Here is a 23,674-nt window from a genome sequence, read left to right on the forward strand (position 1 = left end):
CTCTAGCTGATGTCCAGTCTGTCTCATTGACCGCAACTCCTTAGTATACCAAGGAGCAGAGCGGGCTCTGCAGGACTGGAGAGGGCACTCAGGTGCAATCAAGTCGATGGCCCTCCACATCTCACCGTTCCACAGTGAGGCTAGGGCCTTGGCTGGATCACCAGCTCTCTCCACTGGAAAATCCCCAAGAGCATTCAGAAATCCATTGGATTCCATCAGTCTCCTGGGGCGGACCATCCGAATGGGTCCCTCACCCTTGCAGGAGGGTAGTAACGCCATGAGTTCAAATCTCACCAGGAAATGGTCCGACCATGACAATGGGGTTACTTGGACACACACACCCAATCTTCAGACTACCCATCTCACAGCTTGGAGCAAAAACCAAATCAAGGGTATGCCCTGCTTCATGTGTTGGGCCAATGACAAACTGAGACAGCCCCATGGTTGTCATGGAGGCCATAAAGTCCCGAGCCGGAGCTCCAGAGACAGCCTCAGCATGAAAGTTGAAGTCGCCCAGAACCACCGTCCTGGGTTCCTCCAACACCACACTCGAGTCTGCCTCCGCCAGCTCAGTCAGGGAGGATGCCGGTCAGCAGGGTGGGCGGTATACCAGCAGCATCCCCAATCTGTCTCTCTGGCCCAACACCAAGTGCAAACCCTCAAGGGCTGCTCCAAGATGGAGTGGTTTCCTGGTGATAGAGATGGAAGATCTATGAATCACGGCGACTCCCCCACCCCATCCCTCCAATCTATGTTGGTGCTGCACTGTGTACCCAGATGGGCAGAGCTGAGTCGGATCAACCCCACCCAGCTCACCCACCCAAGTCTCAGTAATGCACACCAGGTCAGCCCTCTCATCCAGGATTAAATCATGAATAAGAGAGGTCTTATTGCGGACTGACCTGGCATTAAAGAGTAGCACCACAAGGAAGGAGGGCTCAGTGGCTGAGCTACCAGGTACATGAGAAGGAGGGGGGTAGAAGGGGAACAGTGTGAAGACACCTGAAACCCGTTCTACGCTGATGTTGCAACCCCTTCCTCCTGCCATATCTCCTTCTGCCCCAAATCACTGGAATAGTGGCTCCCCCTCCATGTATCCCTGCATCACGGCTTCCCAAAAACATCCTTACCTACACCACCTATGCAGTCACTCACCATTCAAACCCACACTCAGTCATACAAACAACACAGCACATTTCTCACTTGTGGTACCCAGCCACTGGTCACAGATGGACATCAGGCTACTACCAACTAAGTGATAAAGTGCTTACACACACACACACACACACACACACACACACACACACACACACACCCTCCCTTAGTAACTGCTAATTCTACTACTACCTGATGTGTGGCCACACTCCTCCCCCTGGCTCTCACACAGGGGAGCCTCCTGCTTCAAGTACCACAGCATCTCACTCTGGGCAGATGAAGCAGCTATAATAGGTGAAGCCCCCAACCTCTGCCTCTCACTCAGGGTGGGGAGGACACAAGAAGTAATTATATCATTTCCCATGCGATCCCTGCTCTCACTCAGGGAAACTCTTCTCACACAATTGAGGTAATAGTTAAAACAAGCAGCGAGTTGACAGCCCAGGGAGGAGAGAGAAACAGAGAATCACCCTCACCTTCATGGCATCCCAAAGGGGTAAACCAAAGGGGCGCACCCCCTTTGGTGTCACCCCCTTCGGGGATGCCCTGACCGGAGACGCCCTGACCGGAGACGGCCCGCCGCCTCGTGGCAGGGCAGTTCTTATGCTCTTCAAGCCTCAAGGTCTCAACAGGCTTGGAGACAGCACTCTTCTGCCAATTGGCTGGAGAGAACCTTGGCAGTTGGCTCCACTCTGCAATCAATGGAACTGGGAGGTGGGCGGGGCAGTGGCACAAGCAGCAGGCTGCTGTGGAAGATACTGGGTCATTTAAGGAGAATAATATTTTAAAAAGCTATTTTTAATTTTAAAAAAGCTTACTTGAGACATATTGCGACAATTTGAACAGTACTGATGTTACCTAGGCAGTGTGGAAGCAATGGCTATGTGGGAAAAGCCTAAGTTATGATTCCTCTATCACAAACACACACACACACACACCCCAATTTCTGGAGGGTTTGTTTCTGGTGTGTGAAGATACAATATGGATACCATCACATGGGCCAGGGGTTCTCATGTTACCCCACTGCTTTGGAAAGGAGTGGAACTACAATAAACAAACCCACAACCCATTCAACATTTTGGCTTGCCTCTTGGCAACCCTGGGCTATTTCAGATGTTACTTTTTCTCTTAAGATCCGGTGCCACTTTTGAATAGTTAGAAGCATGTCAACTTCACTTTCCACAGCGGATGCAAAAGAGCACACCAGGAAAGGAATTGACATATCTAACCATTCAGAAGAGATGTTGTCAGGGCAGGAGGCAGTGGCTTATTTGTCCACACTCTTAGCGAAGAAGTCACACGAAGGCCCTGTAAGGTATGTAGCTATGTAACAAGTGACACTGGCTGTGTTTAGACATCACTTTAATCCATGATGGGTTAATAAGCTACTTCTTGATTTTGAAAGTAAGCTACTGTTGTCCCCCCACATGGTCAGACAAATAAGCTACTGTGCCCCTTTAAAAAGGGATCATTAGACAATCTCACAGAGGATGAGCCCACCGTGGCCTATACTTGCCATGATGGCTCTAGGCTACCAACGAATTCCAATTGATGGGGAACAGCAGTGGGAGATGGCTATGGCAGTCTTCATGCCTTACTTGTGTGACTTCGAGAGGCATCTCATTGGCTGCTGAGAGAAAGCAGATGCTGGACTAGACGAAACTCTTGTGCTTATCCAGCAGGGCTCTTCTTCTAATGTTCACTCCATGTATCTGAGAGAGTGGGATCTGCCCCTGAAAGTGTGTATATTTGATAGTCTTTAAGAGTCCTTGTTGTTACTGATGCAACAGACTAACATGGTTACCCCTCTAGAATGGGAAGGAGCACTATATTGTACTAAAGCTGATATGCTGAACTTGTAGCAGTCTCCATCCTAGTTTGGTGAAAGCAGTGATAAGCATGTTTTACTCCATCTTTCCCAAGGAAAGATGGTGAAGAAATGTAAGGCTAACCTTTGCACAGTTGGGGGCCTTTTAAATAAATACATTTGTAAATACCCTGTAGTGACAGTGCATAGAATTTGACTTACTACAAATATTTCTTAATAGAAACAAGTGTGCCGATACACACACCCCTAATACAGATCTTTGTACAAGGTGGTGCAATGCAAGTGTGGACCTTTTGAAGTTTCCCCGGGCTTCTAAGTATCCTGCTGCAATCAAAGCCCCATAAAAACAGAGATATTGGAGAGTGTGCGTAGAACGCTGTTATCTGTTATCTCACCACTCAGGAGGGTGGCTTCTTTTGCGGCTCATTTGAAGGTGCGTTTGCCATGAAAGATCAAAGCTATTTCCTGAAATGCCCCACCAGGGCTGAACGTAGGTGCCAACCTGCTTTCCTGGAGGTAAACAGGAATGCCTCTCTTCCTCACCTGTGAGCAGGTCTGTCTCCTTCCCCACCTCAATTGGGCAGAGGAAGATACGTGACATGATGAGCCAGCATCAGAACACTGTACAGTCAGGAGGCAAGGGGCCTGTCTTTATAAAGCACTCCCAACCTCTTAAACGACTTCTCCATCTTCTACCTACCCCCCTTCCACCTGGTGTGGGATTAACTACTCACCCCTGTAAGAAGGGGTAGAAATGGTGGGGGGGATATGCAACCTAATTTGGCTTTTGTGTGCATCCTTTTCACCGACTCCATGGATGGCTAATGAGATGGCTATTGTTTGGCTAACTAGCTTCAGCTATTTTGGTCACAACTGGGTGGTGAGGCACCTAAGAGGTGAAGTTGGCCACTTACCCAACTTCTCTCTCATTGCCAACTGGCTCAAGAGGATGGAGGGAGGAAGTAGTCCTGCCGCTGCAGATCCTTGATGTTTATTAATAAAGCTGTTACCCTTTTCCCCAAAAAATTGCCTTGTGTCTTTATTCTAGAGTGGGGACATTGTTAATGCAAAAGAAAGGACTTCAAATCCTTGTTCCAGGGGTGCCAATGGTGCTTCAGGCAATGTTAACAGGTCATGGGTTTTCTGGTTAGGAATGAAATGTAGCCGAATCCAAAATATGAAGTGTCCAGATCCATGGTGGAAATGCGTGTACGTTACTGCCCATGCTTTAAAATGTTATGAGGTTTGCCGCAAAATGTCACCTTAAAAAGTCCACCACTGGGGTTGTATCCCCTGTTTCCCACTCTTGGCTGGAACAACAGCTCCTTTTCCCCCTCCCTTGCCACATGATGATACTTAGCAAGGAAGGGGAAATGGATTTTTGCCACTGCTGCTGGTTAGCCAAGCATGGAAGGGTCTCCTCATGGGCCACACATTGCTTAATGTATCTGCAAAATACTCTTAAGTCTTTCTGAGAACCAAGTAGAAAGAGACAAATCTATCCCAGCAGGCCTATCCAGTGAAATTTTAGAATGTTTTTAGGATATTTTAAGGATGTTTTAAAGATGTTTTAATCATGTATGGTAGTTTTTAATGTGTATTTTATAACATGTTTTTATACTGTTTGTTTTATACTTTGAATGGTTTTAGTTTTTGTGAACCGCCCAGGGAGCTTTAGCTGTTGGGCGGTATAGAAATGCAATAAATAATAATAATAATAATAATAATAATAATAATAATAAGAAGAAGAAGAAGAAGAAGAAGAAGAAGAAGAAGAAGAAGCAACAAACCTGTGTGCAATAGTAAATTGAACTGCGTGAAATGCAGATGTGTTTCTCAAGAGTGCTCAACTGGAATGTATGGATTTTAACTGAGTGCATTTTGACTGAGTATAGATTGTATGTATTTGCAGTAGGTGTGAAACTAGCTCTAGAGATGGTTATTGGAGGATCTCCCCATGAGAACTCTGTTCCAGATACATGACATTGTCAACAGCAGAATATATATTAAACAGGATTGAACCCGGACAAAATGCACAAATCTCTTACTACAAGAAGGGGTCAGCCCATATGAGTAGGTACCATGCACAATTATTTTGGGACCACATCCTCCTCTACGAAGTTTAATTCAATAGGCCAGGCTCCTTGTATAGAATTGCACACCAATATATGAATCAAGATGCATCAAAAATGTACATCAAGTAACACATACTTACTTTATCAAGAAAAATTAGGTGCTTAAACCTCATATTATTGCCTTCTGGCAAGGAGGAAAGCCCGGTTACCCAGCCTTTTAAAACTCCCAGAAGCACACAGCAAGGATGAATGATTCAGCCAATGGCCCACACATGGCGTGAGGCAGAGGGGTCTCAAGGGTCAAAGAGTCCTGGCCCTCCAGCCCCCACTTTTTTCTGCACCAACCACCAAGTCACAGAGACTCCCTCAGGCCATAAGAGGAGGAGGCCTAAATTGCTAGAGTTGTAGCTGGCCGCTGTACAAGGGCACAAGCTGTAAATGAGCAAATTCCACCTCAAGCAGCAGGACAGGAAGACATCTCCATCCAGAGAAAACAGTGAAAGAGGCAAGAATAAAAAAAATTGATGTGTATCTAGATCTATCTGCTTGCCATCAACTTCTCCTCCACCTCCACCTCCTTCCATTAGTTCGGCAAACACGTGTGCACTTCAGCAGTGACTGAGATCCTCTCTCAGCTAATTCATTTTGGGGGTGTGTTTTTCTGGTTCAGGGGGAGAAAAAGCCATGCTGGGACATGGAATGTTGTTTATCTGCAGGATTGTGTGGGCAGCAAAGCAAAACAGGAAATGAAACTATTCTGGCAGTTTCAGCCATACAGCGTTCCCCTGGCAGCCATTAAAACTGAAAAGCCCCTCACTGGCTGCTCCCTTTTAACAAAAAAAGTTATCCCTTAACCTTGGCCCTTCAATCCTGAGTGCAACCGCACTATTTCCCTCCCTTTGGGTAGTGCTACGGCAATCAAGCAAGCTACAGAACTCTGCTCCCTTGACTGATGTAGCCATGGAGGGTTTATTTTGTGATAGTAGGTCAAAGCTTGCCACATAGCTGAAAAACCTCACTAATTTGTGTCCTCCTTCCACAGGATCACTCAACAGCTTTAGCTAGAATCTTTGGTTTTGCATTCTGTTTTTAAATTTCTTTGCAATGCATTAACTCCATTGAATGTTGAGATAGCACAATCACACACACACACACACACACACACACACACACACGTATTGAAATATAGATAGACTAACAACAGAGTAATTTCAAAATATATTTAGAATTAAAAATTTCATCTGTTGCTCTCAGCCGTCATTGTGATGTTAAAAGCATACCAAGAATACCAGTTTGGAATGCTGGGAGATGAACATTACTACCGGGGGTGTGGGGGTGAGTTGTGAATGGTATAAAGCATATGAATTGTCCTCCATTTTACACACACGCACACATGCACACACACCCCCCAAATTGTTTTAGTTTTGAATCCCAGCTGTTTGAATGTAGGACACAATGAAAAACAGCATCTGGGGCCATTTCCAAAAGATCCAGGAGCATGACACAACATAAAATTCTCCCCTGAAGGCTGAGATGCCCGAATGAAAGTTGGGGTCACATTTAAGGCGTCATATTGGTATTCAAGAGGATGAGAAAAGATATAAGGTACAATCTCTCCTGAGCATTGTGCTGTCCCCATGAAATTTGGTGTATACATGCAGAACAAGTAGTGGACCGAAGTACATGAAACTGAGGGAGGGGAACCTGAGGGAAGAGAACTTGAGGAACAGGTTTGGGGCTTGCAAGTTAAGGAGTCCAGAATATATAGGGTTCATAAGTCTAGAACAACCTTCCCCAACCTTTATACCTACAAGATGTTGTGGACTACAATTTCCATCACCCCAGCCAGCAGAATGAGTGATGGGAACTGTAGACCAAAACAGCTAGGTCAGGTTGGGCAACATGTGGTCCTCTAAATGTTTTGGTCTACAACTCCCATTGGCTGTGCCAGCTAGGGCTGATGGGAATTTGTAGACCAAAACATCTGGAGAGCCACATGTTGCTCACCCCTAATTTAAAGGGAGCCAGGTTGTGGAAGGCTGGCCTAGACATCGAGAGGAACCCTGTGTCTTTAAGAATTGCATAGAAGGGAGAATTCTGCCAGCTGCTACTGCTACCACTACTTCAGCATTTGACCTGGCAATCTTCAGAGAGCAGCAAGGGCAAGGAAGTAATGGAATGGGAGACAGACATTCATATGTCACTTTGAGCTAACAGGCCAATTTTTTTGATTGCAGGCTTCTATTATTATTTTTATTAGATAGAAAAAAATGTTTGTAGAACCTGTGTTTGCTTTTTAGGCAAATAAAAGTAAAATGTTGATCTCAAGTGATATATAGCTTCCTTTTAGTAGATGTATTTTGCTGTCTTTTTAGATACTCTATCTTTCCATTCTACAATACTAATGAGCACCAGTGTTTCCCCCATTTCATTCTCCCAATATGGCCAAAGCTAGACACAGACACAGAAGGGGCTGGGGCCATGATGAGGGGCTCCAACACTCAGGCCCATAAAAGGGGCCAAGACAGAAGTGGATGTGGGGCAGAAGAGAAGAAGCTGGAACTTTTATATCCACCTCCAAGACACCCCCATATGGGAAACTGGCTCTAGACTGGCCACAGCTGCAACAGCACTAGCAAAGCCAGAACCAGCCAAAGGGTCAGGAACAACCGACCACCCCTGACCAATCCCCAGGCTCCAGATGTGCTGCCCACTCCCTCCCCATTTCCTTGACAAAAAGGAATAGCCACTTATGATGGGGCAAGCTACTATTTAACCTGGAACAAAGGAATCCCTGGGATAAAGACTAGGATGTTTATAGGAAGTCTATGGCCCTTTCTACACCTAAGGATTATCCCAGGAAAATGGAGGGATCGTCCCTGCCTGCTCCCGGGATCCCCAGTGTGTCATTTGGACATACAGGGATGATCCTGGGATGATCCAGGGAGAAAAGGCAGGTGTAAAAATGGCCTATGTTGCTGGATATTCTTACCACTAGAAGGGTGGGGTGGCATTCAGACAACTGAGTCTTCAAGGTGCAAAGCCAGTAGCGGAAATCCCAAACCTTACTTGCCTCTTAATAACCACTTTGCTTAGCTAAATAATCATGTGATAGCTAAAACATAACAATAAAAGTGATGATGCGGATGTTTCCTTCAGGTGGTGATGCTAGGCCATCCTGGGAATATAAAGAAACCACTCAATTTTCTCTAGTAATAGGGTCAGAATAAACAGGAGTAAAAGGGTCTAATCATACAATCAACAGCCCTTTGGTTCAACTGTAGGCATGTCACATCACACAAACATTCTTTTCACCCTTAAACCAAAGAAATGATCAAAGGCTGACACAAGATACAATGTCAGGGAACGTCTAGCATTTAAAAAGAAAAAAGAAGAAAAAAGAAGCTTAAATGCTGAATTCCTAAACACAATTATTACAGAGTTAGCCCAGTTGACCTCTGTGGGGTTTGCTTCTGAAGAAATATGGCTTGAATTGTCCCGCCAGAGCCTGAAATAGCTGTTTATTGCTTGATTCACAGAATCAGATTCTGTCCTGTAAAAGAAACTAGATCAGTAGTTTTCAAAGTGGGCGGTACCGCCCCCTTGGGGGCAGTGGGATTGCATAGGGGGGTGTTAAGAGGCAAAGGGGCAGCAGGGGGAGCTAAGAGACAAAGGGGCAGCAGAGGGGCGCTCGAGGTGGTCTTTTCCGAGAAGCGCCTCTCCAGAAGGTCTTAAAACCCTGGGAATTTTTTATGGGAAAAGGTAGTTTGGTCCCAAGCCATATAGGGGAAGAATCCACACATGTATTAATACAGTTTAAGAAGAGTCCTTTTAACAGTGAATTGAAATGTTTCAAAAACACCAAAATGCTAATGAAGAGACATACCCTGCTTGGTGTGCTCTGCCACGCCGGCTGCAAAACAGAGGCGTTCGCTCTCTTTTCCCTCCCTTCCTCAGCAAGCCTGCGGCGGGTGCTTCTGATTTTGAATAAATATTCAATTAATTGTTACTGTTTTGAATTTTATTGTTATTATCTTCCTTAGTGGGTCATTGAAAACCGCTATTCTGAATAATGATTTTTATAGTATAGGGTAGGGGGCACTGGGCATGAGTTTGTGGAACCAAGGGGGCGGTTACCTGAAAAAGTTTGGGAACCACTGAACTAGATCTTTAATCATACAACTCTCATGGCAGTCCCTCTACAAAGTCACGGCTAGTAGAAAGTTATGAAAATGATCCCACTAAGACCCTTCTCCAATCCCACATGACCCACGATTAAGAGAGGTTGGACATGTGGGGTAAACACTGATCATTGGCTTACTTCAAGATCATATCACAGGCATTGTCCTGGTGTGCAAACCTTATTTGAAAAGCAAGGAGTGGTCACTCAAACTCCAGGCTGAAGGAAAAAAAGTAAACTCTTTATTTCCCAGGACACCTTTAGCTCATAACTAGTTAATAAGTAACCATGTCCAGACAGGTGCTGTCGGCTAAGCTTCAGGAGTTCTTGTTTGGATGAAAGGTGAGTCATTTCCCTTTTATGTTGGTAAATGAATGATGCGTCATGGAAAAGGTAGATCCTTTTAAGTAGAAAGGAAACAGTAACTTTTCCACACACTCATCTCACATTTTTACACACAATTTTCACAATGAGTGATGACTGGGAAGTAGGTTTTACAATAAAGCTCTGGTCCCGTAACGTACAGGAATGCAGGAATCATTTCATTTGTTCAGAAAAATAAATTAGACCTGAATATGGTAGCCACTTTACACCTCACCCAAAAGAAAACCTGAATTGGAGCAAGAGAAGAGGAGAGATTTTCATAATTTATATGTTTAGGTGCAAATTTGAAAATAATTACTGTAATTTAAAAAGAAATATAATTAGAGTGCAATCCTAAAGGACTGAAACTCAATAGATGGAGAGATCCAAGCTCTTTGTCTAACCCAAAGAGCCCAGTATTGGGCAAGGCGGGTTACAAATAATAATAATAATAATAATAATAATAATAATAATAATAATATCCCGAGATCATCCAGTGAAGCTGATTGGCGGGAGATTCAGGACAAATAAAAGGAAGTAGTTCTTCACACAGCTAGAGATGTAAGATTTCCAGAAATTTTGAAGCCATGAGGGGGAAAACGTGGGGTGTTTTGTTTTGTTTTTCATTTTTGGGGGGCGGGGGAAGACGGAAATTTTGGGAAAATTTGAAATAATGCAATATTAACACTTTTTACAGCTTGAAAGTCACTTTGTTACTTTAGGAACATAAAATGTACTTATGTCCAAGTTGGTTTGGCGTAAAATTATTACATTTGGTATATTAAAAGTACAGTGCATTCAAATTGAATTTACTTTTAAAAGAAATGGTAACAAATGGAGCTACAAGCTCCTGAACTGTTAGGAACACCTGAACTGTAAGTTCCGGGCCTTCACATCTCTACACACAGCACATAGTTAAATTATGGGACTCACTCCTCTAAGGTGTAGTGATGGCCACCAGTTTGGATGGCTTTAAAAGGGGGTTGGATAAATTCCTGGAGGCAAAAGCTATCAATGGCTACTAGCCCTGATAGTTGTGTGCTGTCTCCAGTATTTGAGGCAGTAAGCCTGTGTGCACCAGTTGCTGGGGAACATCGGTGGGAGGGAGGGTGCTGTTGCACCATGTCCTGCTCAACGGCTGGTTGGCCACTGTGCGAACAGAGTGCAGGACTAAATGGACCCTTGGGGTCTGATCCAGCATGGCAATTCTTATGTTCTTATTTCTTATCCAAAGCCCTGCCCAGCAGGGCAGGAAGAACCACAGAGGATTTTTGAGCTTCCCAGTCCTCATGAAACACATTTTGCGCTAGATGTGCTCAGAGGCTGGTCTAGGGCTATCTTCCCGGGGGGCGGGCTGGGAGAGGAGAGGTTTGCAGACCCTGCAGATCCATGTTCTCTCCTTTCCCCTTCCTCTCCACCCACTGCATGCCCCCTTTCCATTCTCCCTGTCCTCTTCTGAGGTCACAGCAGTGACCTTGGAAAAGGAGACACTGCAGCACTTTCCATGGCAGGTGGGAGGATCTCCTCTTCCGCAGTCATAGCTCTGTCTATGGCCATAGAGTGTCCCCAGACACTCTTTTAATGATGTATGTTTACCAGAAAAAAAGTGAATTAGAAAATTTAAGCTAATTTGCACTGGAATGAGAGAGAGAGAGAGAGAGAAATGCAATTTTTGGTCCCAATATTCCACAAGTATTTATCCTGAAATATCTGAAGGGGAAAAAATTACATCAATCACTTAATGCAATTTAAGTGATATTATGGAGAAAATTTTACTGGACTACTTCTAAAAATGGAAAGACAATAACTTGTACTTCTATTACATTATATTGTTTACATTTAAGGGGTATGTGTGAAGATACTTGGAACTCTTGACACTAGTATGTTTTAGCAACCCAGGATATTCTGATAATCACTCATCTAAAACTTTGAAACTGCCAAATTCGCCTAATATTGTATTTGCAATAGCAATCAATTTATCATTACTAACGAATTTATGAAATGGAAAAATTTCTACAAAAAATGAAGCACTGGGGAAAAAATTCTGGCCCACATCACTGACTACAATGCATCTCACTGGTGAAGACACTGACCAGATGATCTCTGTCTGCCTGCTCAGTCTGACGTCCAGGTGGTAAATGTTGGTGGGTAACTCTAAGGCAGTGGCTGCTCTCCCTTCTCATGGTTCATTATGTTTAAAGTGAACTTGGACTGGATGGCCCTTCAAACAGAATATGCTTCTTTGTAAAGTAGGGCATACGGCTACTTTAGGCATGGATCCCAGATCATGCTTTATGTCCTGTATTCATTCAAAATGTGTGGGTGAGTTTGTGATATCTTCAGACACGGCACTACCCATCTTGCCCTGTGATTTGCTTGGGCCTCATTTAACTAACCATCCCTGATCGTTTGCATAGACCCCATGCCACAGGCAAACGTGGAAAACCCATTAAGGGTTTATTCCTGAACAAGGATCCTGCTTTGAAACGGGCATCGCTACGCCACTCTCTCACAAACAGCCTTAGTGTTGAATAATCACTTCACCCATCTCCGCAACACTGTAAAGGCATATGGGCCACAATCTACCACCCAGATTAGTTATCAAGACCATGGGTTCTTGCAATACCAGATGGCGTTCCAATGGGATGTGCCAATCCGCTGCTGCCTTCAATTCAGTGCAACATGGCACTTTGCTGTCCCAATGCAGGAAGCAGCCCCCTACTTCTGGCAAGCTTTTTACTCCCCAAAGTCTTTCTTTGGATCCAATGACCACCCCCAAGCAAAACCAAGAGCAAGCAATGTCAGGAAGATGGGCTGTGTTATTTTTTTCTTTGTCTTTGTTTACAATCGTCTGGGCAAGTGTATGATGAACTTGATCCTTTTTGAAATTTCCTATTAATCTATAACATATTTATGTGCATGAGTAAACTTATTCTCCCAAAGACAGATTGGTGGTGTTTTGCAATGCACTGCCATAGTATTATTCAGATGATCACCTCATGTATGGTGAACATGCATGGGGTAGGGGAGCAAGATCCAATGGGTAAGCTCTGCCCCCCATATAAATGTTCACAAGTCCACATACACAAGACCTGTGCTTCCAGTGGGCTTCATGGCCATGCCTAGTAGCCTTATGTGCATACAGTTTGTAAGTCTACTGTAGGCTAAGAGTTGAGCTTGCTGTTGCTGATTTTCTAAAAGGCTGGTCATATTTGCCAGGAAAAGTATTTTATTTAGTCAATTTCTATTTCATGTCCTTCTCCATATTAACTATATTATCATATTTCAAGACAGGAAAAATGACACCCTTCATTATCTTAATGTCATTTTTGATACCCCTTCACATTTCTCCAATTCTATCTTAACAAAACAGCCTTTTCTGTTAATATGGATATAAGATAGACAAGTGTGATGAGTCTAATCCAACCTTCTCCAACCTGGTGCCTTCCAGACATGTTGCCCTACAATTCCCACACCCCAGCTAGCAATGGTCATGCTGACTGGGGATAATGGAAGTAGTGGTCTAGCAAAGCTGGAGGGTGTCAGGTTGGAGAAGCCTGGTAGAGATCAAGATCCAGGAAAAACAAAAACAAAAAAAATTGAAAATGAAAAAAAAAAACATGTCCCTGGCTTAAGAACTAAAGAGAGCTTAGAAGGATCCCATTTGACTACAAGGCTCTTTAACCATATTTTACATTTACTTTATCTGCCAGGGGTTTGCTGCCATGGACTGAAAAAAGAGCAGTACTTTTAGTGCAACAAATAGTAGCTCCTCTAAACCATTAGGATTTCTTCCTAACTTGAGCCTTCACCACACACCTTAACTCAGACAGCTCCTTTAAATAGCAGATGTGTCATATCTGAACTGACATGCTGATGAAAGAATGAAGAAAATCCCCTTCTCCTTGGTTTCTAAAACAAGATGATAAACACTTCGGTGATGTTAGCTCCGTCTGAACCACAATGGGTCTGGAGACAGCTCATCCAAGCTGAGTATCTGAAAGATAACCTTAGGGCTTCCTCATTAAACCCCCTTCTCCACCTTCAACGAATGAGGAGCTGGTGACTGCTAGCTTGACAGGTGCGCCAGGTTAAAATTACTTCCCCCACCCCATCTGTCAGCCTCCACCCTTCTACAATCCTGACCTAGCACCCACAACATTCTTCCTTTGCTTACATAGGACATTTGAACAGACCAGCTTTGCAATCCAGAAAGTAAGAGGGCCTTATGAAATCAGTAGCATCTATGCTTCATTTACATCCAATCACACAGATGTACTCAACAGAACCATGGCTACGGGATAGCAGCAGCTCCATCAACCTGGCTCCATTGCCTCAGTATGTATCACCCTCCATGTCTTTTCTCAACCAGCTTCTTAGTGCTAGGACACAAGCAGCTTGTCAGGGGACATGGATTTTAAATCAGGACCATCTTCAGCTTCTTAGGGCATAAATAAGAACATAAGGACATAAGAAGTGCCATGCTGGAACAGACCGAGAGTCCATCTAGTCCAGCACTCTGTTCACACAGTGGCCAACCAGCTGTTGACCAGGGACCAACAAAGCAGGACATGGTGCAATAGCACCCTACCACCCATGTTCCCCAGCAACTGGTGCACACAGGCTTACTGCCTCGGATATTGGAAGTAGTACATAACCATCAGGGCTAGTAACCATTGATAGCCTTCTCCTCCAGGAATTCTCCTCATCCAAATTGGTGGCCATCACTACATGTTGTGGTAGTGAATTCCATAATTTAACTACGTACTGTGTGAAGAAGTACTTCCTTTTATTTCTCCTGAATCTCCCACCAATCTTCATGGGATAACCCTAGGTTCTAGTATTATGGGATAAGGAGAAAAATGTCTCCCTATCCACATTCTCCACGCCATGCATAATTTTGTAAGCAACTTCCTTCTGATTGGCATGCAAGAACCCCAGTTTGGATGGGAGGTTATGAACATTGCAACAGGAACACCACAAGGTTATAAATTCAATAAGGTTTCCTTCTTTGTTGCTCCCGGGGGGCCTTTCCTCTCATTACAATCACACCTAGTTGTCTGAAGTTTGGGATTATAACTCAGGATTTCTCCACAGGCCTTCCCTTGGGGAACTTGACATTATCCCTGGATCTTCCAACTTGGACTCACCACCCAGTATATAAATTATCAATTCAATCCTGCAAAGTCCTCAGTTTTGCAGTAAGCCATGAGATGGCCACTCCTGCAGCTTCTCTCTCTCTCTGGCATCCTCAACATAGCTGCAAGTACTCATGTCCAGGGGTACCATATCTCAGCCAATCTAGTTTACTTGTTTTAAAGACTCAGAACTGCTTCTATTGTAAGAACAACTCAAGACACAGTCCTATGGATGTTTAGACAGGAAAAAAAGTTCTACAACTCCCAGCATTCCCAAGCCTGCATGGCTGGCTGAGGAATGCTGGGAGTTGTAGGACTTTTTTTCTGTCTAAACATCCATAAGATTGTACCTTAAACTTGTTCCCGGGCATCTGAAGCCAAAGGCAGAAGAATACAGCTGACATCACTTCCTAACCTATCATTTCATAAACACCATATATCCATTTTGTAACTTGGCAAACTGGCCAATGAGAAGCTCTGCAATATTGCTGCCAGGTTCTTTGGGGTTAAGCTTTTACCATTTAACTCCTGGTGCATGAACATTCTTTTCAGTTTTGTGAATGAAAACAGCTACCACCATTTAGGCAAGACTCACCTTGGCTAATTGATCCGGGACATTTTTTATGGGAAAGGTGGTAAGTGATTGGAATGGGCTTACAAAAGCATCAACAGGTCATTAAATCGCATAAAAACCATAACTAATGAAAACTCTTTATCTCAGACATACTGTGTTCTATCTGGAATCCTTCCTGGAGGTATTTGATTAAGCCTTTCTGCTCCCACAGTGCCAACTGGAAAATCCCAAACAGGGTGGCATCATCCTGGACAGTTTCACAATCTAAGCTGAACTGCTTGACTTCTCAAATATGAGGGAAAGGGATGCCGGCTCACCTCCTCCCCTATCCTGAGGCTGTCATAATTCAGATGGTTTGGTTTGTAATATTTGTACTCATGTAGTCTAACAGATCTGTATAAATCATAGACTATGTTCTACATGTAGAAATACATCTGGAAGCCTCCACATTGGAGAACGCTTGGTTAAAGTTAGAAGCCACAGAATCAAAGTCAATGGTGTTATGGCAACTTAAACAATATGGGGAAAATGTTAAATAGAAGGTTGATGCTGGAGGTTTTGGTGTGTGTTTTTAGCCTGCTAAGAGGCATGTCGACTGCATTTCTACACTGGCATTGATCTTTATTACGACCAGATTAATGCAATTTAATGCAACAATGATCCCAGATCTCTGACGATTGCCTCAAAAACTCTGCTAATGTATAAACAACCTGCTCAGAGTCTGTACACCCCTTAGAAAATTGTAAGCATTTTATACACTAATAATGATGATGATGATGATGATGATGATGATGATGATGATGATGATGATGATGCCTTAATATGTTTGCAAGTCGGGAAATATGATGCACAAAACCATGCTGGCAGTGGCATGTCAATCAAAAAAGAAGAAGAAAACAAGGGTGAAAGATGTGTAACACTTTCCAGAGATTAGGATTTGACTTGCAGCATCCCCAAAATGGAAACTAATGGCAAGCTTTAGCCTCCCCATATAATTGGGGGGGGGGGGCCTGTTGGGAGTGGGGATGGAATGGAACATGCTGTAAGGAAGCATGGCTCACTGGGTGACACCCTGAAGAGCAGCACTCCGCACTGCAACATTTCGTAGACACTAAACACAAAGTGGTAGTGTCAGGTAAAGTAAATGTAGCTATTATTAGGCAGGATTTCTTCTCATTTATTTGGATATTGCAGTGTTCTTTTCACACAACAATTGGTTTTGGTGCACATGCGCACGCGCACACACACACACACACACAAATTTAGCCTGCCTGTTCTTCATTCTTTCTGCTCTCTTTTCACCTAACATCACAGAGTCCAACCTGAACCTAAAGAGCTATATACTATGGGATATTTCCCCTCTAGTTCTTCGTGATCCTTCTGTCCCATTTGTTTCCTGAAGAGCCAGTGTCTCACTGGGAGCCCTGATTCCCTGCCCCTATTTGGGCCAACTAGGGACATATGAGAATTTCTCTTTTGCAAGAGTTGTGCTCGTGCCCTGACTGAAACTCTGAGTGTAAGCATGTGTCCACCGAAAATATTCACAAATTGGTGAACATGTGATCGCCTTAGTCTCGTTCCTGATTCCCAGTTCGATTTATGCAAATTTCCTCAGTGACTGAATCAGACCCGCTTTGGTCAATGGTTTTCGTTCAAATTAGGAGATTTGCATGAATTTGGGAAGATTTGTGTAAATTTCCCATTTGATCGTTGCTCAGTTGGTAGAAGTTTCCCGATTATGCAAAGCGAGCAGCGATCACAAACACAAACAGGAATTGGGCATGAGACAAGTGGTGAGACGAAGTTTGGAGAATCTTAGCAATCTTGAAGGCCGCTTGTTCACCCATCTTTAGTGCCAACACATAATTCCTCCCGCCCCACAGATCACCATTCTTCCAGCAACCTCAGCAAAGAAATTCTCTACTTTCCTTATAGCAGCTGCCCTTAAGTCAACCATCTGACACTGTCCCTTCCTCCTCAGCACTTAAAAAGTGAACCTTACACACTTGCTCAGGCTGGGTCTAGTGCGATGGAGGAGTGAGGATCTCACGATATTATGATTGCGAATTCGTCCCCCTCTGTTTACACGTGGCGCGTGACATCCAGGAAGAAAGAGGACATTGTGCCTGCCATTTTGTGTGTTTTTTTAACGAAGAAGGAGCGCACGAGTGCTGAACTGTGAGTTGTTGTTGTTTTTTAAAAAATTCCCCATTCCCCCCACCCCACCCAAATGGCCACAAAGCTCCTCCTGAGGAGCTCTGTGCCCTGTGTGTGGTTCCCGGCTCCTCATCGTTACTTGTGAGGAGCCAAGACAAACTGCGATGTGCACCCACACATTCTGCAGTCTCGGGATCATCCCAAGACCGCGGAAAAAGCGTGCTTAAAGGGTAGGGCGAGATCCCGGGGCAAAGGAGGGATCATCCCTCCCTGCTCCAGGGATCCCCTGTGCATCATGTGGACGCACAGGGACGATCCCGGGGATCAACCCGGGATATCGCCCCATCTAGCTATGGCCTCAGTTAATGTCAGGGAGGCTGAGAAGTGTCAATACAGAATGGACTTTATTTAGCCATTGACCTATTAATAACAAAAATTAACAATCCAGCTTGGCCCAATTTTTATGAATTTATTTTTAGTTTTATTTATGAGATTTGTATGCTGCCTGGGCAGCTTACAATAAATGTAAAAACAATTTAAATTCAGAACATAAGACCATGAACTTAATAGCAGCATAAGTACAACAAGAAACAAAGCTCACGGCAACCCCAGGAACAAAAGACAAGTTGTAATACTGAGAGGCTGAGACTACATCAGTTATTTAAAAGATAGGCTGAAATATCTCTTGACTTGGAAAGATGGGCATCAACAAGAACAAAATGTTTTGCCTATGTTAAACACCAGCGAAGCTTGTTAGTTAGAAACTGGCTAGCTCTGCCAAATGCTGGTGATGCAATGAAGACAACACCTAATTGAGGCATATAATGTGGGCATTTACTAGTGGCTTCTTTTTGGTTGGAAGTCATTGCTCATAGAAACATTGTCCTTGAAAAATATGTAATAATAGCATGTCCATGTGCTTTTACATTACATCCCTGTGATGTGGGCAGATCACAGATAACAGATGGACAGCAAAAGTGGATACTGAGAGCCCTTACAGTTGCAAAGAGACATATTTCAAGCTTGGAAAGATAAAAACCTACCACATGTCATTCAATAGACTGAAGATCTTACTGCTCTTGCTACAGTTGAATGTATTTCCTACTGCCATCATTCTCATGTGGATGCTTATTCAGAGTTTCAAACCCTTCTTTTTCTGTCTTTTAACCTTCTTTTCCCCTGACCTCCCAAAGTTGTCAACCGTGGCTTTAAAGATTGCAGCCAGTCCTTTACATTGGGCCCAGATATGGACTGCGATCCAGTGCAGCAGCTGACTAAACATAGGCATACTATGGACATACTGTGCAATCCCAGTTAGTATTCTCATGGCCCTTTTTTTGTACCATCAGCAGTTTCTGAAGCACCCTTAAAGTCAGCCCCATACAGAATGCATTGCATAATAGGTTACCAGTGTTGGTAATTGTGGCCAAGCTATCTTCATCCAGGACCCAGCTGTTGTGATCAGCAAGGCACATCAAGCCACAAAGATCACTTGGGTCTCTAATGGCAGTGCTGGATCAATAAGCACTCCAATACTGTGAGCATGATCTTTGGGGGGGGGGGTGACCCCTCTGAAACAGGTATCCCATGTGCCTCTAGAAGGTTTGAGTTGGATTTGGCTGGCTGCGGTTAGGGTCTCAGTCCCACCCCCACCATAAGAAATAAAAACATTTGAACATTGTCTGCACTGCACTACAGTGGATTTAACTGGTGACTGGCAAGTGAGCCCACGGGAAATGGGAAGGGGAGGGAGATACACTTTGATCACGCACACTGCACATGTGCACGCGCGCGCACACACACACGCACGCACGCACACACACACACACACACACACACCCTCTGCAGTGCAACAGGAAAATTATGCCTCACACCCAGCCCTATAAACAGGTAATTGCCCAATCTGATCCAGTAAATTAGCACAGCAAAAGACTGTCTAATTTTCACAATGGACTCCAGGAGTGGATCAGAAGGGGAAATTAATTCACATCCTCCATGAGACAGGCCCGCAGGTGAGGATTAGAGCCAACTGTAGAGGCAGGGTGGAGAATACATTTCAAAAACGATCCCCACCCTTAATTTGGCCTTTGGATAGAGGCAAACCTGAGCTCTTCCACTGTCCTCACAGTTTGCAATGTAAAATGTGCTAAAATGAGAACAAAGCTTTTAACCTGGAAACATTGGGGCGGGGGCGTTATTTTAAAATTACAAAAATCTTATTTGCATTCACTGCACACATTGCTGCCATTCAAAGAATAGTATATTTTCTATAGTAGCTTCTCTCTGCTGTTTCTAGTCTACAGCTTAAAGTTTTGCAATGGAACCATTCCATTCTCTGCACAAACATACTCTTATCCTGAAAGATGTTGCAAGTGGAGGGGGAATAAGATGGGTCGCCTTAAGCAAGCCCATTGACAGGCTCTATTCCCATCTGTTAAATCAGAAGCATGATGATGAGTAACAAGGAGTGTAGTAGAAATGAAGGAGAGGGCTGTTTCCTCACTGGTATTACCTCTTTTAATAGCCTCTTTTAAATAGAGGCTATTTTTTGGTGGCAAATTCGATGGTGTGGTCATTAGGGGACCATGCGTGGCCCAACCCTGATCTAAAATATCAATAGCAACCCTCAAAAGTCTCCCCAAAGGTCTAACAATACAAGTAAGCCTTGTTTAACCAGTGATCTCCTGGCATTTAGAAAGCCACTACACATATCTCCCTGAGATCAGACCAAAGGCTGATCTAATGGAGCATTCTGTTTCGACACTGTGGCTAACCAGATCCTATGAGAAGCCCACAAGCGGTACGTGAGGGAAATAACTCTCTCCCACTGTTGTTCCTCAGCAACCAATATCCAGAGGCATTTTCTGACAACGGAGTACTAATATAGAGAAGGAGCAAGATCTTGTCTGTAAATATATCTCCTGAAAACAAGAAACAATCATGAGAGTGTCCTCTGCCATTCTCAGAGAATAAGATGAAGTGTTTCTTCAGATCACCTAGACCCAGGCCATAAGATTTACTCCTACACATCATGCCTGAAGAAGATATGAATCACTACAAGAAGCCATTTTTGACAGTGAGCAACCCCATGACAACTGTCAAATGTCACTCCAGCTCAAAGAAATCCTCACACAATGACTTTACCACCACATTTACACATGGATGAACAATTTGGTTGAAACAGTTCTCATCCATATGTGAAAATTGCTAAAGTTACCACTCAAGAGCAGGGAAAATGTTAGTTTTGAAGGTTTTTCTCAGAGTAATTTTGTTGATTTCCACAAGTGAAGAAACATGTAAAAGCCAGGGGAAATATAAAACATGTGAATCACTTCTTGTATGATGAACCAAGAGGAGCTTTTTTTGCAGACAGGATACCCTGGAGAAGAGGCTGATGTTAGGGAAAGTGGAAGGCAAAAGGAAGAGGGGCCGACCAAGGGCAAGATGGATGGATGATATTCTGGAGAAGACAGACTTGACCTTGGGGAAGCTAGGGGTGGCGACAACAGACAGAAAGCTCTGGCGTGGGCTGGTCCATGAAGTCACGAAGAGTCGGAAACGACTGAACGAATAAACAACAACTTAACCCAAAAAAGAGAGCCATTGTGATGTAGTGGTTAGTGTGTTGGACTGGGACTGGGGAGACCTGGGTTCAGGTCCCCACTCAGGCATGAAGCTGACTGGATGACTTTGGGCCAGTCACTAATGTTCAGCCTAACCTACCTCACAAGATTGTTGTGAGGATAAAATGGAGAGGAGGAGGATCATGTAAGCTGCCTTGGGTTTCTTGCAGGAGGAAAAAAGGATGACGTATACATGTAAAATAAATGTAAAATAATAATATTATAACAATACCGCCACTCTAGATAGAACATAATCCTCAGAACCGCCATGTTGCTTTCAGCAGCTTTGGAATTGATTGACTTGCGCCTTCCATTTTAACAAGTAACCAATCCTTAAAGCACTGCAATTTCATGCATACATTCTTGTATTCAGCTAAGCAAATACATTTTCATCTCTACAGACTTAACACAATGTGGCAGGTTGATATGTTTGCCATTTTATTTTTGTTTGTTTTAATTGAGGAGAGGAGAGAGTTGGGGGATATTAGCAGTAGAGCCACCTTAGTTTCAGTTTTCAGGTGCCTTGATTTATTGATCTGGCCAATTCTCATTTAATAGGCTCTCTCGCAGCCTCTAGTCAATGGCATTCCTGAGGGGGTTCTGCTCTCACCTCTGCAGGCTCAGGGGAGGGGAGCCATGTGAGGCAATCTGCACTTGGGGGCCCCATATGAGGCCAGTTGCATTTGCTTTCCTTTTTAAAAAAAAGCCATTTGCTGTCTCAAGGCTACCAAGAAGCAATACAAAGTGCACATTTTGTTGTCGTTTTTCTCTCTGCCAAATTAGCCAAGGTTACAGAGTGGCATTACTTTAGAACATGGGGGTGGGTAAAATAGTATGTGGCAAGAAACTTGAAATAAGCTCCCATACTATTTCTCTAGCCAGTTCAATTGTACTCTGAGCATACACTTTGCTATGTGAGTGCCAAGGTTAGTAGCGGCCAAGAGCATGAGATGTGAAATCCCTGATTAGAATCTCACCTTAGCCGTGAATTCACTAGGTGGTCTAAAGAAAGACTCTCTCAGCCTCAGCCTCACCATTTGAGAGTACCTTATCTTGTAGATTTCTGAAGCTCAGTTTTAAATGAGATGTGAACATGTGAAAAGGATTTCCCCATGGAGGAAGGACCATTGTTCAGGAGCATGGACCCCATGCAGAAATACATGTCCCTGGACTAAAGCTCTAAGTTAAAGGAACTCAGATAGTGGGGTTGGTAAATCCCTTCCCCTGAGGTCCTATAGAACCATTGTCAGTCATAGCAGACAATACTGGGCTAGCCAGGATCTATACAAGGTAGTGTCCAATGTGCAGCATTCCACACAATCCAGCATTTATTTATTTATTACATTTTTATACCGCCCAATAGCCGAAGCTCTCTGGGCAGTTCACAAAAATTAAAACCATTAAAGCATCACTTTCAAAGCTCACTTAACTCCACACTTAACCCCTTCTTGGTGCAGCATTTGTGGGCTACAGAACCCTGGTGTGCAAACCATGTCCAAACAAGGACCAGTGCATGGGTTAAGAAGCCAGGACATGCATAACACTGTCTGGGTAAGTGCTTTTTCAGTGCCCAGCAATTTGCTTAAATCAGGACAGCTTTCAGAATCAGAATCGGAATCAGCTTTCCTCAACCCAATGCCCTCCATCATGATGGACTACAACTAACATCATCCCTAGCCATTATGGATCATAGGAACTGCAGCCCAACACATCTGCCCCAGGTTCGGGAAGGCTCCCCTAGGCCATCCTTCCTAATAACCTCCACCATCTCCCACTCCAGGTACCTATATGCTGAGCAGCCTTTCTTCTTGCGCTCACAAACAGCAATGCTGCGTTTGAGGCCATGCTGCCAACACAGAGCTTCAAATCAGAGCTGCCAATGGTGATGGAAAGCAAGATTCATTTCTGGGAGACTACTCAATGACTATTTACATTTTAAAAAGAGCCTTTAATGATAATGTCAGCTTTGCATATTCACTACTTTCTGCATGAAGCTGGAATCAAAAATAAGTGTTTCTCTCCGCCCCCCCCCCCCCCCCGCACTCAAGTTCATGCTGGAAACCCACATGCCACAAACTCCTTGGAAAGATAGGAGTGTGTGACAACTGCAAAATTCCTCTGTGAAATAGCCAAGTAGGGAGAACAATTTCTTCTAAGAGTATCCTGAAAGATAATAGAAGCAACAAACCTTCCTGTCCCCGTCCCCCTCCCCCTATACACTGGCAAGCCTGATTCTCAGCCTTCAAACACTTCAAAGCAAGGATGAGAATGACAGTCAGGATCAAGATTTACATGGAATTCACATAAGAAGAAAGCCGAAACGCCTTGCCTACCCTCAGATCCACATGGCGGACAGAGACCGCCTTGGGACCAGCGTGGGTCCAGCAGTTGGCATAGCTGGTTTGTCAGTATGAGGGCCCCACAGGGGGAAAGAGTTTCTTCTGTGTGTCCTCTGATGTTCTTCAGGGATTTTTCAATGAGAGGAAACAAGTTCAGTTTATATTCTGCCTTTCTGTATAAAATGCATTCAAGGCAGCTTACAATGAACAAAATAAAATTTGCCTAGTTCTAGGCAGTTTAG

The 23,674-nt window shown here is 44.0% G+C and overlaps 1 protein-coding gene across 1 annotated transcript in view; it reads right to left on the minus strand.

Annotated features, from left to right (window-relative positions):
* Nucleotides 1-1,190: 1,190 nt before the first annotated feature.
* SLC39A11 (solute carrier family 39 member 11) overlaps nucleotides 1,191-23,674 on the minus strand; it is a 451,624-nt gene continuing 429,140 nt past the window's right edge. The window contains exon 11 of the transcript XR_010025183.1: nucleotides 1,191-1,202. The gene's annotated coding sequence lies outside the window, so the exon portion shown is untranslated. The remainder of the gene's footprint in view (nucleotides 1,203-23,674) is intronic.

This window comes from Elgaria multicarinata, chromosome 3 (genome assembly GCF_023053635.1).
Source record: "Elgaria multicarinata webbii isolate HBS135686 ecotype San Diego chromosome 3, rElgMul1.1.pri, whole genome shotgun sequence".
Classification (NCBI taxonomy): domain Eukaryota; kingdom Metazoa; phylum Chordata; class Lepidosauria; order Squamata; family Anguidae; genus Elgaria; species Elgaria multicarinata.